Here is a 14,204-nt window from a genome sequence, read left to right as displayed (position 1 = left end):
GGTTCACCAGAAGAGGCTTAGTCATGCTGGCCACATGACCCGGATGCTGACTGCGGACAAACGCCGGCTCCCTTGGCCTATAGTAATAATTTATTATTTATACCCCACCCATCTGGCTGGGTTTCCCCAGCCACTCTGGGTGGCTTCCAACAAAGTATTAAAATACAGTGGTATAGAGCGAGATGAGCGCGCAACCCGAATCGTCCACTACTGGACCTAATGGTCAGGGGTACCTTTACCTTTTACCTGCACTGCAGAGGATTGACATCTCAGTCCGACTTGAGGACACAGTTTGACCGATACCCCATATAAAAATGAAAGGGAAAAGATGAAACAATTTGGGGTCCAAAACAATTAATTGGGTGGGGGGCTTAGAATTCTAGCATGGAAGGGGAGGGATTGGCAATGTCCATTTCAGCCCACCCCTACATCTAACTCCCATCAGTAATTGTCTGCAAGCTTTAATTCCACCCCCCACCCGCCACATCCTCAATACAGGAATTGACCCTAGATTTATGGTTTCGGTTGCTATGGTAATTTATATATTGTCACCGTTGTAATAACTTCATCAGAAGGAAGGCATCTGCAAGCAATATGGGCACCTTCGCATAATTTAGTACTAACCCATTCATAACTCGTCATGCCATTTGCAACACCCAGACGGGGGCCGGGGGGGGGCGGGGGGAATTAAAAACAAATCGAAATAAATCACTCTTTTACCAAAGTCAATAAAGAGATGAACTGGGTGAGCCATCAGTAGGAAATGCATGATGAAAAGATGTCGGGAATATTCCTAACAGATTTGGGCAAAACCTTCATGGTTTGGTTCATATCAGTCCCATTGAGTTAAATCCTAAATCCTTAATAATCTCCTACAATTAAAAACTAATAATGTCAGCAATGTATATTTTCTGGAACATCCCCCAGTTGACCTGTAAGCAAAGTTAAAGAACGAAAGGTTAACACAAAGCAGGAGGAGCCAACTCGGCTGCTCTCCAGATGCTGTGGGCTCCAACTCCTATGAGCCTCGGCAAGCAAGGCCAATGGTTAGGGATGATGGGAGTTGGAGTCCAATGGTGGGTAAAAAGCCACAGGTTCTGAACCCCTGATTGAGATGATGAAGATATAAAGAAGTTCAACTATGAAGCAGGAGGACCTCAGTTTAAATTGCATTCACCCGGTGTTTAATTGCAATTGTACTCTATTTTAAAACTGTCCTGGTAATTTGATATTGAAGACTGGTATGAAAACCAGATAGCTCGCTAGCTAGGTGGTTCCTAGCTAGGGTCAGTTGCTCTCCCCCACTATCTGCAAAATGGGGATAACACAGCTGACTTGTCTTAGCAGGAACAGAAAGTCCTTTTGAGAATGGTTTTTGGTTGAACACAACAAATTAATGCAATATATGAGTAGCAAGTGCTGCTACCAGTGGCTATTTACTAGCCACTATGGCTGTATTCCAAGTTCTGCATCCCAGTACAGATTTCGCCACTCTTTTGTTGACTATGAGGGCCACTCCATTTCTTTTACGGGTTTCTTGCCCACAGTAGTAGATATGATGGTCATCCGAACTGAATCGCCCATTCCAGTCCATTTTAGTTTACTGATGCCCAGGATGTCAATATTTATTCTTGCCATCTCATTTTTGACCACATCCAACTTACCAAGGTTCATGGTTCTTACATTCCAGGTTCCTATGCAATATTTTTCTTTACATCATTAGACTTTCCTTTCGCTTCCAGGCATATCCACAACTGAGCGTACTTTCGGCTTTGGCCCAGCCGCTTCATCAGCTCTGAATCTACTTGTACTTGTCCTCCACTCTTCCCCAGTATCATGTTGGATGCCTTCCGACCTGAGGGGCTCATCTTCCAGCGTCATAACTTTTATATGCCTGTTGCCTTTGTCCATGGAGTTTTCTTGGCAGGGATACTGGAGTGGCTTGCTGGTTCCTGCTCCAGGTGGATCACCTTTGGTCAAAACTCTCCACTATGACCTGTCCATCTTGGGTGGCCCTGCATAGCATAGCTCATAGCTTCTCTGAGTTATTCAAGCCCCTTTGCCACGGCAAGGCAGTGATCCACGAAGCAGTGAGAGATTTTACTTTCTTGGGCTCCATGATCACTGCAGATGGTGACAGCAGTCACGAAATTAAAAGACGCCTGCTCCTTGGGAGAAAGGCGATGGCAAACCTAGACAGCATCTTAAAAAGCAGAGACATCACCTTACCAACAAAGGTCTGTATAGTTAAAGCCATGGTTTTCCCAGTAGTGATGTATGGAAGTGAGAGCTGGACCATAAAGAAGGCTGATCGCCGAAGAATTGATGCTTTTGAATTATGGTGCTGGAGAGTCCCATGGACTGCAAGAAGATCAAACCTATCCATTCTGAAGGAAATCAGCCCTGAGTGCTCACTGGAAGGACAGATCCTGAAGCTGAGGCTCCAATACTTTGGCCACCTCATGAGAAGAGAAGCCTCCCTGGAAAAGACCCTGATGTTGGGAAAGATGGAGGGCACAAGGAGAAGGGGACGACAGAGGACGAGATGGTTGGAGAGTGTTCTCGAAGCTACAAACATGAGTCTGACCAAACTGCGGGAGGCAGTGGAAGACAGGAGTGCCTGGCGTGCACTGGTCCATGGGGTCACAAAGAGTCGGACATGACTAAACGACTAAACAACAACAACATGGCTGCATTCCACAGTTGGAAGAAGTAGGAGAGCACTGTGCACTCAAGGTCTTGCTTGGGGTTCTCCTGCAGGCATTTAGTTGGCTGCTGTGAGAGCAGAATACTGGAGTAAAAAGGCCTTCTTACGTTCTTGTAGTTGTGGCAGATGAGCCAGTGAGAGGGCCAACCTGTTTCTGGGCCATTTGAGACTGGGCAATGGCACCTGACATCCTCTTCCATTCAGTTCTCTCCATGTGATAAGCTTGGTGTCAGAAATAATGGTTCCAGTTCTAGTGACATCCATGCTGTGCTGTGTGCAGGAGTGTTTGTTTTGGGAAGAGGTCATGAGACACCCCTGAACCTGCAGTTGCAAGTGGTATTTCCCAGATACAGGCAGACCATCTCATTTACTGATGGCAATAACTAAACCTGTGCCACTGGCTAATTCACTGATTCCCTTGTGGCTCTGTGATCTGATTTGCAGTCAGTGTCCAACTTCTTAGAGCAGCAGGCATTCAGCCACCCAAGATACTGTCGGTGTTTGAAAAAAGCAAAGGTCCTGACTTTCTTTGTCTCCTCAGCCTGGTCCTCGGACCCTTGTTGGCATAAAAGAGTCCACAAGGAAAGTGTCCTTGCAGAGTCTTTTCTGCTTTTATTCTTAAAAGTCTTTATCAGCAAAACGACTGACCAACTGTATACACATCAACACTACCAGCTTTCTCTAACCAACCAACCAACCCACACCCAACACTAACATTGACCACTCTATATATACAGGTACAATTAGGGGAAAGGTTGCATGAGTAATTGTGGGCGCTGACTAATGCTGACTTAGTTCTTTTAGCATTAAAGGAACAGCGGCCAATTTTTAGCCATGACAGACACCACAACGGCTACGTTTTCTATCCACTGTCAGAGGTAATATGTCTTAGAATACCAGTTACTTGGAATCACAACTCGGCAGAGTTCTGTTGCACTCAGAACCTTCTTGTGAGGTTTCCAGTGGCACCTGGCCACTCGCTGTGATAGAATGCTGGATTTGGCCTGATCCAGAAGCACTCTTCTCATATTGTTACAATCTTAATACGTTCCAAAGAAAGCATCAGACAGAGAAGGGAGAGCCAAGGCTGTAACTGTCGTTAGAATCTACTCAAAACAGAATAAACATCCATGACAATGCTACCTTAGGGAAAAACCTCATTGAAAAGATAGAGATTTGCTTCTGAGTAACTGTGGGGTGTGATATTGCACCCAGGTTCTGCTTTGGGCTTCTTGTAAGCATGTAAAGGATGTTGGACTAGTTTGGTCTTGGGCCTGTTCCAGCTGGGCTGTTTTTGTGTTTTCCATTAGAGCTCTGCACATCCCCTGCCCCCCATCCAATTTGGTACCCAGTCTGGAAATTTATATTGGCCTTGATCCAGATCCGGGCCCCAAACTGATTTAATGGGCAGGAGCACACTGCTTGCAGAAGCTGCCTGCCTCTCCTTCTCCCTCTACCCTAGTCTAACCACCCTGTGTTCAGACAAGCTCCACATAGCTCCACATAGCCCAATCCAGGGTGATAAGGGACTGCTTCAGCATGACTTGGCCAACTCCTGGTTCTGATTTGCTTTGGGCTTTCACTGAATCCATTGCACATGCTTCCTTTTCATAATCCATGAAGTCATCATTTTATTTCTTGCTACTAAAGCCACTGAGGGTCCCCTAACGCCACACACTCCTTGGGCTCCCTCTTTTCCCTCTCCCTTATTTAACAGTTGTCATGAAGAACCAGAAGGATCTCCCAGCTCCCCCGCTGGGAGAAATCAGATGATGCTATCACTAGTAATTGTTCTCTTTGCCAGAATTACAGCAAAATACATCAAACAGCGATAATCCAGAACAAATTCACTTTTGAATAGCGGCAGTAACAGAAAAGAAAGGGGGGAGGATGCGTATGTGAGGACTGCATTAGGAAAATATTAAGGGGTGGAGAAGCTTTGAAAAGCAAGAAATCCAGGAAAAGATTAAATGCAAAGCAAGGCACACCAGAGGGGGTCATCTTCACGTTCTGCCTCTTGCTGCTCAGATTTACGTTTGCAGGTCTTAATCTCAAATTGGTGTAAATGCAATTGCTTCAAATTATATTATTTCAAGGAAGCCCTAAGGTGGCCTTAGCTATGTATCAGAGAATTGGGTCAGAATCAACTTGGCACTTAGGTCTGCATCTGCACTTCACATTTAAAGCAGTTTCATGCCATTTGAAACAGTCATGGCCTTTCCACCCGAAGACTCCTATGAACTGTAGTTAAGGGTGCCAGGAGTTCTTAAAAGGCCCTTATTCCCTTCACAGAGCTACAATTCCCAGAGTTCCTGGATGCAGACTGGGAAAGATTTTGACTTAAAAGGCTTCTTTATTTCAATACATTTCTCCAACCTGGTATTATGTACAAAAAAAGCATAAACTGGATTGTGTGTGCATAGAAGTGCATGTATTAGTGAAAATGTCATGCAAGAATGCATTATATTAGAGGAAGTTGCTTTGCTAAATTATGTATATCAGAGGAAATTGTATACAAAGTTGCATATATTGGGAGAATTTCACACTAAAACACTCATTATTTTTTACAACAAGTTTTTAAAAAATCGTGAACTGATGTGGAAATGTGGAGAAATAAATTTAAGGCTAGCAAAAAATGAGAAACTTATAGAAACCAAAGTTGACATATTCGCCCATCCGTAGCTGAGTGGAGATTTGAAGCTGGATTTCCCATGTCCATTATGTTAATTGCTACACCACACTTGGCTCTCAGAAGCCTGGCCTTTTCCAATGCTATTTTTGGGTGTCCAGCGAGTTTTAGTAGCGTATGGGGGAGCATCCATGCTTTTGATCAGCCAACTACAGTCTTAAACTCTGCCCATGTTGTGCCTGATTACTTTTGAGGAGAGTCTTTTATTCAACCCAGTGAAATGCAGGACCAGGGCCATCTTTCTATTATTTTTTTTTCATTGGGGGGGGGCAGGAATTGGCTGGCACTTGAATTCACAGAAGCTACTCTGCAAAGTCCTCCAGGTGGACGTTTCCAAATGAATTTGAAATTGGTTTTCTGTCTTCTTTGGGGAAATGATACACAGAGTCTGAATTTTGATTGATTATGGGATGTCACTTAACATTAAGGTTGAGGGGAACCTTAAGGAGAAAAAGGTGTCTAAATATTTGAAAGCAAAGTGACCTTGTTTTGAGGGAACAAAGGCTGCCTAGTGGAGTTTTGCAATGAAGATACCCTGTAATATAATATTACAATGTTGTTATGAAGCCCAGTTGGTACGAAGGGAAGGGAGGGTCAACGTATTTCCATTCTGTGTCCATTTTGTGGATGTTCAGCCACAGATCTGTGAAGCTCCCTTATTCTTTTTGCTATTGGGTGCTGTATATTACCTAAGTCATCTTGTTATATTTATAACATTGGAATGTGGTTTTTGGGGTATGTTATTATATTTGCTATTGTTTTGCTGTGTTATTATGAAATGGTTATCATTATTGTTTTGCTATGCTATTGTGAAATTATTTTGTAGTGTTTGTTTGAAATGCATCCCTGTTTCTCTGTTGTAAGCCTCTATGAGCATTATTTCTTTGCAGAAAAGTGGCATACAAGTTAAAAGAATGAATGAATAAATAGATCAGTTCCATCATATTTTTTTGCATATTTGATAAAAATCCACCCCAAATGTGTTTAATTCATATGCATTTTGTATGCTTTCTGACCCAATTATGTTTAATTCAATTCATTTATTTATAGGATTCCTTACCTTTCACCATAAGGTCCCAAGATGGGTTACAACGATATTACACCATTATAAAAACAGCTAAAACTTTTACAAATTTATAAATCCCAATGCAAAAGAACATTATTAATTCAGTAAAAGATGGATCCTACAAAACCTAGGAAGAAATAAGCAGATGAACAAATATAGCATGAGAAACACCTGGCTTGTCAGCAGGACATGTGAAAAGAATCCGGGAGACTTGGTAGACCACAAGCTTAACATGAGTCAACAGTGTGATGCAGCAGCAAAAAAAGCTAATGCTATTCTAGGCTGCATCAACAAGTCTAGTGTCCAGATCTGCCTTGGTCAGACCACACCTGTGTCCATTTCTGGGCACCACCATTTAAGAGAGGACAAGCTGGAACGTTTGCAGAGGAGGGCAACCAAGATGATCAAGAGTCTGGAAACCAAGCCTTTTGAGGAACAGCTGAGGAAGTTGGGTATGTTAGGCTTGGAGAAAAATAATCCTGAGAAGTGATATGATAGTCATGTTGAAAAGCCAATGCAATTCTGGGCTGCATCAATAGGAGTATAGCATCTAGATCAAGGGAAGTAATAGTGCCACTGTATTCTGCTCTGGTCAGACCTCACCTGGAGCACTGTGTCCAGTTCTGGGCACCACAGTTCAAGAAGGACACTGACAAACTGGCATGTGTCCAGAGGAGGGCAACCAAAATGGTCAAAGGCCTGGAAACGATGCCTTATGAGGAACGGCTAAGGGAGCTGGGCATGTTTAGCCTGGAGAAGAGGAGGTTAAGGGGTGATATGATAGCCATGTTCAAATATATAAAAGGGTGTCACATAGAGGAGGGAGAAAGGTTGTTTTCTGCTGCTCCAGCGAAGCGGACACGGAGCAATGAATCCAAACTACAAGAAAGAAGATTCCACCTAAACATTAGGAAGAACTTTCTGACAGTAAGAGCTGTTCGACAGTGGAATTTGCTGCCAAGGAGTGTGGTGGAGTCTCCTTCTTTGGAGGTCTTTAAGCAGAGGCTTGACAACCATATGTCAGGAGTGCTCTGATGGTGTTTCCTGCTTGGCAGGGGGTTGGACTCAATGGCCCTTGTGGTCTCTTCCAACTCTATGATTCTATGATTCTCAAATCATTTTGGGGCCCGTGTTAGGTTAGCCTCAGACAGTGGCCAATCTTGATGTGTCAAATTTCAGTGGACCTTGTGTGGTGTCAAAATTTGGCAACCCCACCCCCACCTCTCTTGCTCCATTGTAAATCATAGTTGTGGCATCCCCAGCAGTGCCCCTGAGGCTCCGCACCTGTTGGGTCTCTCCCACAGAAGCAAGACAACTCTGGCAGCAATTCACTCAGGTTTATTGCTCAAAACACACAAATCACTCTGGAGCTCAGTCACTCAGCGTCTGCTTCCAAATTAGCTGTTGCCGAGTCTGAGTTCTGTCCCTTCCTCTTCCCACATTTAAAGCCCCCCTTTGCTTCCTTTCCTGTTCACACCTCTCATTAATTCTTGCTCACCTGCGCGTCATGGGATGGGCTATTTCAGATGGCCCTCCCTCTGAGTCCAAGCTTAAACTGTCAGTCTGTGTCTTCCCCCTTGAACTCCCTCCTTCCTTCTCCATGTTCTCGGAGCTCGGGCTTCTACTGCAACTAGGCTCCTCCTCCCTCGTTCTGCATTCCTGCCTAATTACTGACAGCACCCAGTGCAACTAAACTGGTTAAAGGTAAAGGACCCCTGACAGTTAAGTCCAGTTGTGAACGACTCTGGGGTTGTGGCGCTCATCTCGCTTTAATGGGCGAGGAAGCCAACATTTGTCTGCAGACAGTTTTTCCAGGTCATGTGGCCAGCATGATTAAGCCGCTTCTGGTGAAACCAGAGCAGTGCACAGAAATGCCGTTTACCTTCCCGCCGGAGCAGTACCTATTTATCTACTTGCACTTTGTCGTGCTTTTGAACTGCTAGGTGGGCAGGAGCTGGGACCGAGGAACGGGAGCTCACCTGTCGTGGGGATTCGAACCGCCGACCTTCCGATCGGCAAGCCCTAGGCTCAGTGGTTTAGACCACAGCGCCACCCACATCCCCGACTAAACTGGTTACAGGCCCCTAAATCTGCCTCTGCCCCAGATCTTCCCAAAACAAACTGCACACACTCTGAAATACTGGGATAACATTGGTATTCTTTATTGATCCATTTATGCATTGGTTACTTTAGTTAACCTGGAGTCTGTTTCTGCTTCTGTGTCTAATTTGTGAATCACTTTCCACGAAGCACCGTGAAGCACAATAAAATAAAGCATAGAATGCAATTGCATATATAAGAATAATTTCAAATCCAATACAGACACCCACTAGGATAGAAACATTTCACATAAAGTATTATGCATATAATAATGTGGCTAATATGTGAGAATTGTTTTGTGTTTTAGTGGAAGCGGTAAAAAAACACAACTCGCTTCTCATGGAAATCAAGGAGAGAGATGGGAATTTTAAAAATATACATCAGTGCAGCATGCAAACACATGATATTAACAACCGGTTCAGTTACACATCAACCGAGCCCACCCCCTCTTAGGCATAAAAGCAATATAGCCAACAAATTTGTCATGAATTCAGAGACTAAAATAAAAAGAGCCCTGCTCAATGGCCCATCTAGCTGTGATTCCTGCATTAACCCTTGGGATCCCTTCGACCTTTACCATTCTTTGATTGTAGTCCAGCTTCCTGTTCTCACAACTGGGCAGCCAGATGCCTGTGGGAGCCTGAAAGCAGGCCATAAAAGCAAAAGGACTGTCCTGCTCCTGAGCCCCTTTGATATCAGATGTAGAATAATGATTCAATGGTATTAAATTATGCTAAAAAGAATAAATGAACCTCAAAATCCCATGGCCCCCTTCAAGTAATATTATTATTATTAATTTATTATTATTATTATTATTACCTCTACCTCTCTTTTAAATCAGAACCAGTGAAGGTGGTGAAGGTCCTGTGTGAGTGTCTTGAGGCGGTTGGAGGATGGATGGCGGCTAACAGATTGAGGTTGAATCCTGACAAGACAGAAGTACTGTTTTTGGGGGACAGGAGGCAGGCAGGTGTGGAGGATTCCCTGGTCCTGAATGGGGTAACTGTGCCCCTGAAGGACCAGGTGCGCAGCCTGGGAGTCATTTTGGACTCACAGCTGTCCATGGAGGCACAGGTCAAATCTGTATCCACGGCAGTTGTTTACCAGCTCCATCTGGTACGTAGGCTGAGACCCTATCTGCCTGCAGACTGTCTCGCCAGAGTGGTGCATGCTCTGGTTATCTCCCGCTTGGACTACTGCAATGCACTCTACATGGGGCTACCTTTGAAGGTGACCTGGAAACTACAACTAATCCAGAATGCAGCAGCCAGACTGGTGACTGGGAGCGGCCGCCGAGACCATATAACACCGGTCTTGAAAGACCTACATTGGCTCCCAGTACGTTTCTGAGCACAATTCAAAGTGTTGGTGCTGACCTTTAAAGCCCTAAACGGCCTTGGTCCAGTATATCTGAAGGAGCGTCTCCTCCCCCATCGTTCTGCCCGGACACTGAGGTCCAGCTCCGAGGGCCTTCTGGCTGTTCCCTCACTGCGAGAGGCCAAGTTACAGGGAACCATCAGATGTCAAAGCAATAAACAACTACCTGACATTCAGAAGACATCTGAAGGCAGCCCTGTTCAGGGAAGTTTTTAATATGTGACATTTTAGTGTATTTTTCATCTTTGTTGGAAGCTGCCCAGAGTGGCTGGGAAACCCAGCCAGATGGGCGGGGTACAAATAAATTATTATTATTATTATTATTATTATTATTATTATTATTATTATTATTACCCCACCCATCTGGCTGAGTTTCCCCAGCCACTCTGGGTGGCTTCCAACAATGGTCTGTTAAACGTTAAAAGCTTCCCTAAACAGGGCTACCTTCAGATGTCTTCCAGGACCAGGATGGTTTCAAAACTTCAGAGCACCGTCTCCAAGGAAGAGAGGTCTGTTCTTGGAGAAGGAGACTTGACCGTTTAAGGACTATGCCTATGAATGCCAGGTGTGGGAATCACAACTGGGGAGAAAGTTCATGATCAGCTTCCACACTTCCCACAGGCATCGGGGGAACCACTGTAAGAGTAGGAAGATGGACTAGATTGGCCATTCACCTGATCCAACAAGTTCACCAAGTGTTCTTCTGTCTCCCAATGCCACAGAAACCTTCTTGCCTTACTGATGCTGGCACTCTGACACTAGGAAGCAAAGAAGGGCATCTCAAGGCAGTTTCAGGGCATGCAGGAGGCAGATTTGGGGGAAGGCATGGATTTGAAGACTCCTTCACCTTCTGAATCCCTATGTGCACACACCAGAAATGAGGGAGGGGAACTTATGCCAGTTGTAGAGTTGGCATCTTTTCCATCTGGTTTGATACAATGTGAGTGAGCATATGCTGTAAAAGGGCACACCTTTGGTTGCCCCTCACATCACACAGCAAAGCCTTCTGATTGTGTGATGTGAGTGACAACCAAAGGCGTACCCTTTTCCAACGTATTTTCATTCACTCGCATTGTATTAAACCAAATGGAAAACAAAGTGTTAGAGGACCTGACAGAAAGTGCAAATATCTCAAGTAATTTTAGGGGGTAAAGGTAAAGGACCCCTGACAGTTAAGTCCAGTTGGAGACGACTCTGGGGTTGCGGTCTCATCTCGCTTTACAGGCCGAGGGAGCTGGCGCTTGTCCGCAGACAGTTTTTCCAGGTCATGTGGCCAGCATGACTAAGCCGCTTCTGGTGCAATGGAACAGCGAAACCAGAGCAGCGAACGAAAACACCATTTACCTTCCCGCCGGAGCAGTACCTATTTATCTACTTGCACTTTTTGGCGTGCTTTCAAACTGCTAGGTTGGCAGGAGCTGGCACTGAGCAATGGGAGCTCACCCGTCGCAGGGATTCGAACCGCCAACCTTCTGATTGGCAAGCCCAAGAGGCTCAATGGTTTAGACCACAGCACAAAAAATTTTAGGGGGTACTAAACAGTAAAGAAACACCACTAAGGAATAGCAATAGAACGTACATAGAATCATAGAATTGCACAGCTGAAAGGGAGCTGGAGACTCCAACCCTCTGCAATGCAAGAATCTCAGCTAAAGCATCCACAACAGATGGCCAGCCTCTGCTTAAAAAGCTTCCAAGGAAGGAGAGTCCACCGCTTTCCATAGAAGCCCATTTCACCATCAAATGGCTCTGTCAAGTGGAATAAAGTTCTTCCTGATGTTGAGCTGGAATCTCCTTTCATGGAACTTGAAGCCATTGGTTTGGGTCCTACCCTGCTTAGCAGGAGAAAACAAGTTTGCTCCATCTTCCATGTTGAAGCCCTTGAGATATGTGAAGATGGCTATCAAATCTCCTCTCAGGATATGCATGTACACACACACACACACACACACACACACACACACACACAGGATTTCCCCCCAGTCCTACTACCAGTACAAACTGTGACAACAGAGCCTGGTATTCACATAATGTTTGTGAAGCAACCTTCATGATTTGTACAAATAACACTGAAATAAGAATATTGAGGGGTCCATTCAAGGGGTTCAGCTTCTTAAGGAAGACTGGACCTTCGGACAGAGTGTACCTTTTAAGGCTCAAACCGGTCAGGAAATGAACAGAGACCAGGATTTGCGTGTTGAGTCCCACAATGCCACCCACCAAAAAAATTCACACTTCACACATGATTTTTTTTGTTTAAGGTTTTTGGCATAATTTTGGCCACAACTTTATTAAAATACAAAAAATGTGAGTGGTTGCTTAGGCATTGGTTGACTATCTGTCCATGCCCTCAGGGACAGAGCTGGCCCTTCCGGATTCCAGCGGAAGCCAGCGTGGGAAACAAGTATTGGGTGAGAAATGAAGCTGGGAATCAGACTAACACTTCTCACCCTCATGTTCCGGTGGGGCTTGCACGGCCCAAGTCCGACTCCGGGGACAAGGACGAAAAGAATGGCAAGCCCCTGGATTCCTTTAACGGAATTCCCTTCGCATCATTTGGAGGGATAGGCACTTACCCCTCCAAGCACCAATTTAACCAATGCCTAACCGCCAACCTTACAAGTTGTGACGATTTGCTACGCAGTAGGCAAAAACCAAATGGCACCAGCCAATCAGCCAGATGGCAAAATTCCTACCAGGCCCCCGCACCAAGGCGAACGACCCCATGACAGGCATAGCAAGGTCAAGCGATATGAAAAAACCACCCTATAAAAGGGAGGGAGGGCGGGTGATCCGGTGCAAAAATGGCCAAGAGGACGTCCTACGTCTGGCCCCTGTATTTAAAGACTCTGACCCCTCCTCCAAATTGGCAACAATCAAAACTCCCCAGCAACCCAAAGTTAACCACTTAAAGGCTTGGGTTCCTCACCAAATTTGCCTAGTCACTGCAGGGTGGCCTGTTTCCCCAACCGCAACACGTGCTCTCTGTTAGGGAGAACACGCTTTGCGTGTTGAGTCCCACAATGCCACCCACCAAAAAAATTCACACTTCACACATGATTTTTTTTGTTTAAGGTTTTTGGCATAATTTTGGCCACAACTTTATTAAAATACAAAAAATGTGAGTGGTTGCTTAGGCATTGGTTGACTATCTGTCCATGCCCTCAGGGACAGAGCTGGCCCTTCCGGATTCCAGCGGAAGCCAGCGTGGGAAACAAGTATTGGGTGAGAAATGAAGCTGGGAATCAGACTAACACTTCTCACCCTCATGTTCCGGTGGGGCTTGCACGGCCCAAGTCCGACTCCGGGGACAAGGACGAAAAGAATGGCAAGCCCCTGGATTCCTTTAACGGAATTCCCTTCGCATCATTTGGAGGGATAGGCACTTACCCCTCCAAGCACCAATTTAACCAATGCCTAACCGCCATGGAGCCCTCAGCTCACCGCCAAACCACTCACAGCCTCAACCAAGACCTCAGCTTGGTCACCACCGCACCAATCCAAGCCTCATTCCCTGAAGCAGAAAGGTGCACACCATCAGCACTGGGGAAAAAAAAGGATGGCCTCTGAAAAAGAATCTTGGGGTGGGAAATCACATCACCACCCAGCTCCAAAACCTTTTTGACCACCGCAGCATTGATGCGTTTTCTGGCCCTTTCAGTGGCGGCCGGGCAACGACTGCCCCTCCAAACGCAGCGTTGCAAGAGCTTTGACCAAAAGATTCTCGCTGTTGGCACCATTGCCCGCAGCGTCTCCAGGTCACCCAAAATTGCAGCACGTAGTGACAAGCAGTCCATGGTCACTATGTCGTTCTCGCCCAGCTGCACCACAATAGCAGCTGGCGGCCCCTCCAGGAGCAACTGCCTCCGGATACTTGGCAGGAACTCTGACCAGCGCATTCCTCGTCTGGACAGCCAGGACAACTGAACGTGTGGAGGAAGACCGAGATCTGGACCCCATCCAGATTGCTGTGCTGCGACGCCAGCCCAATGGACGATACTGTGCCCCACCATCCAAATGCGGACCACCGCTAAACCTAATAAAAGTATAAAATAAAAGCAGTGTAAGATACCAATTGTCAGCGAACATAACCTTTGAACGCATTTGATTTCCAGCGACCCAAATCCTTTATTCTGGCAGCTGACAAGCCCCAGTGGGCAGCTGTCGTGGCAGCCCTATCCTAAAAGAATGGGGGGCGAAACCTTGTGCTGTGCCGCCACAAGCCAGAATCGCCTTACGCATCACCTTTGCAAACTGGTGTCTTG

The sequence above is a fragment of the Podarcis melisellensis genome (genome assembly GCF_964234715.1).
Source record: "Podarcis melisellensis genome assembly, chromosome: 16".
Lineage (NCBI taxonomy): Eukaryota > Metazoa > Chordata > Lepidosauria > Squamata > Lacertidae > Podarcis > Podarcis melisellensis.
Note: the sequence above shows the minus strand (reverse complement) of the source record.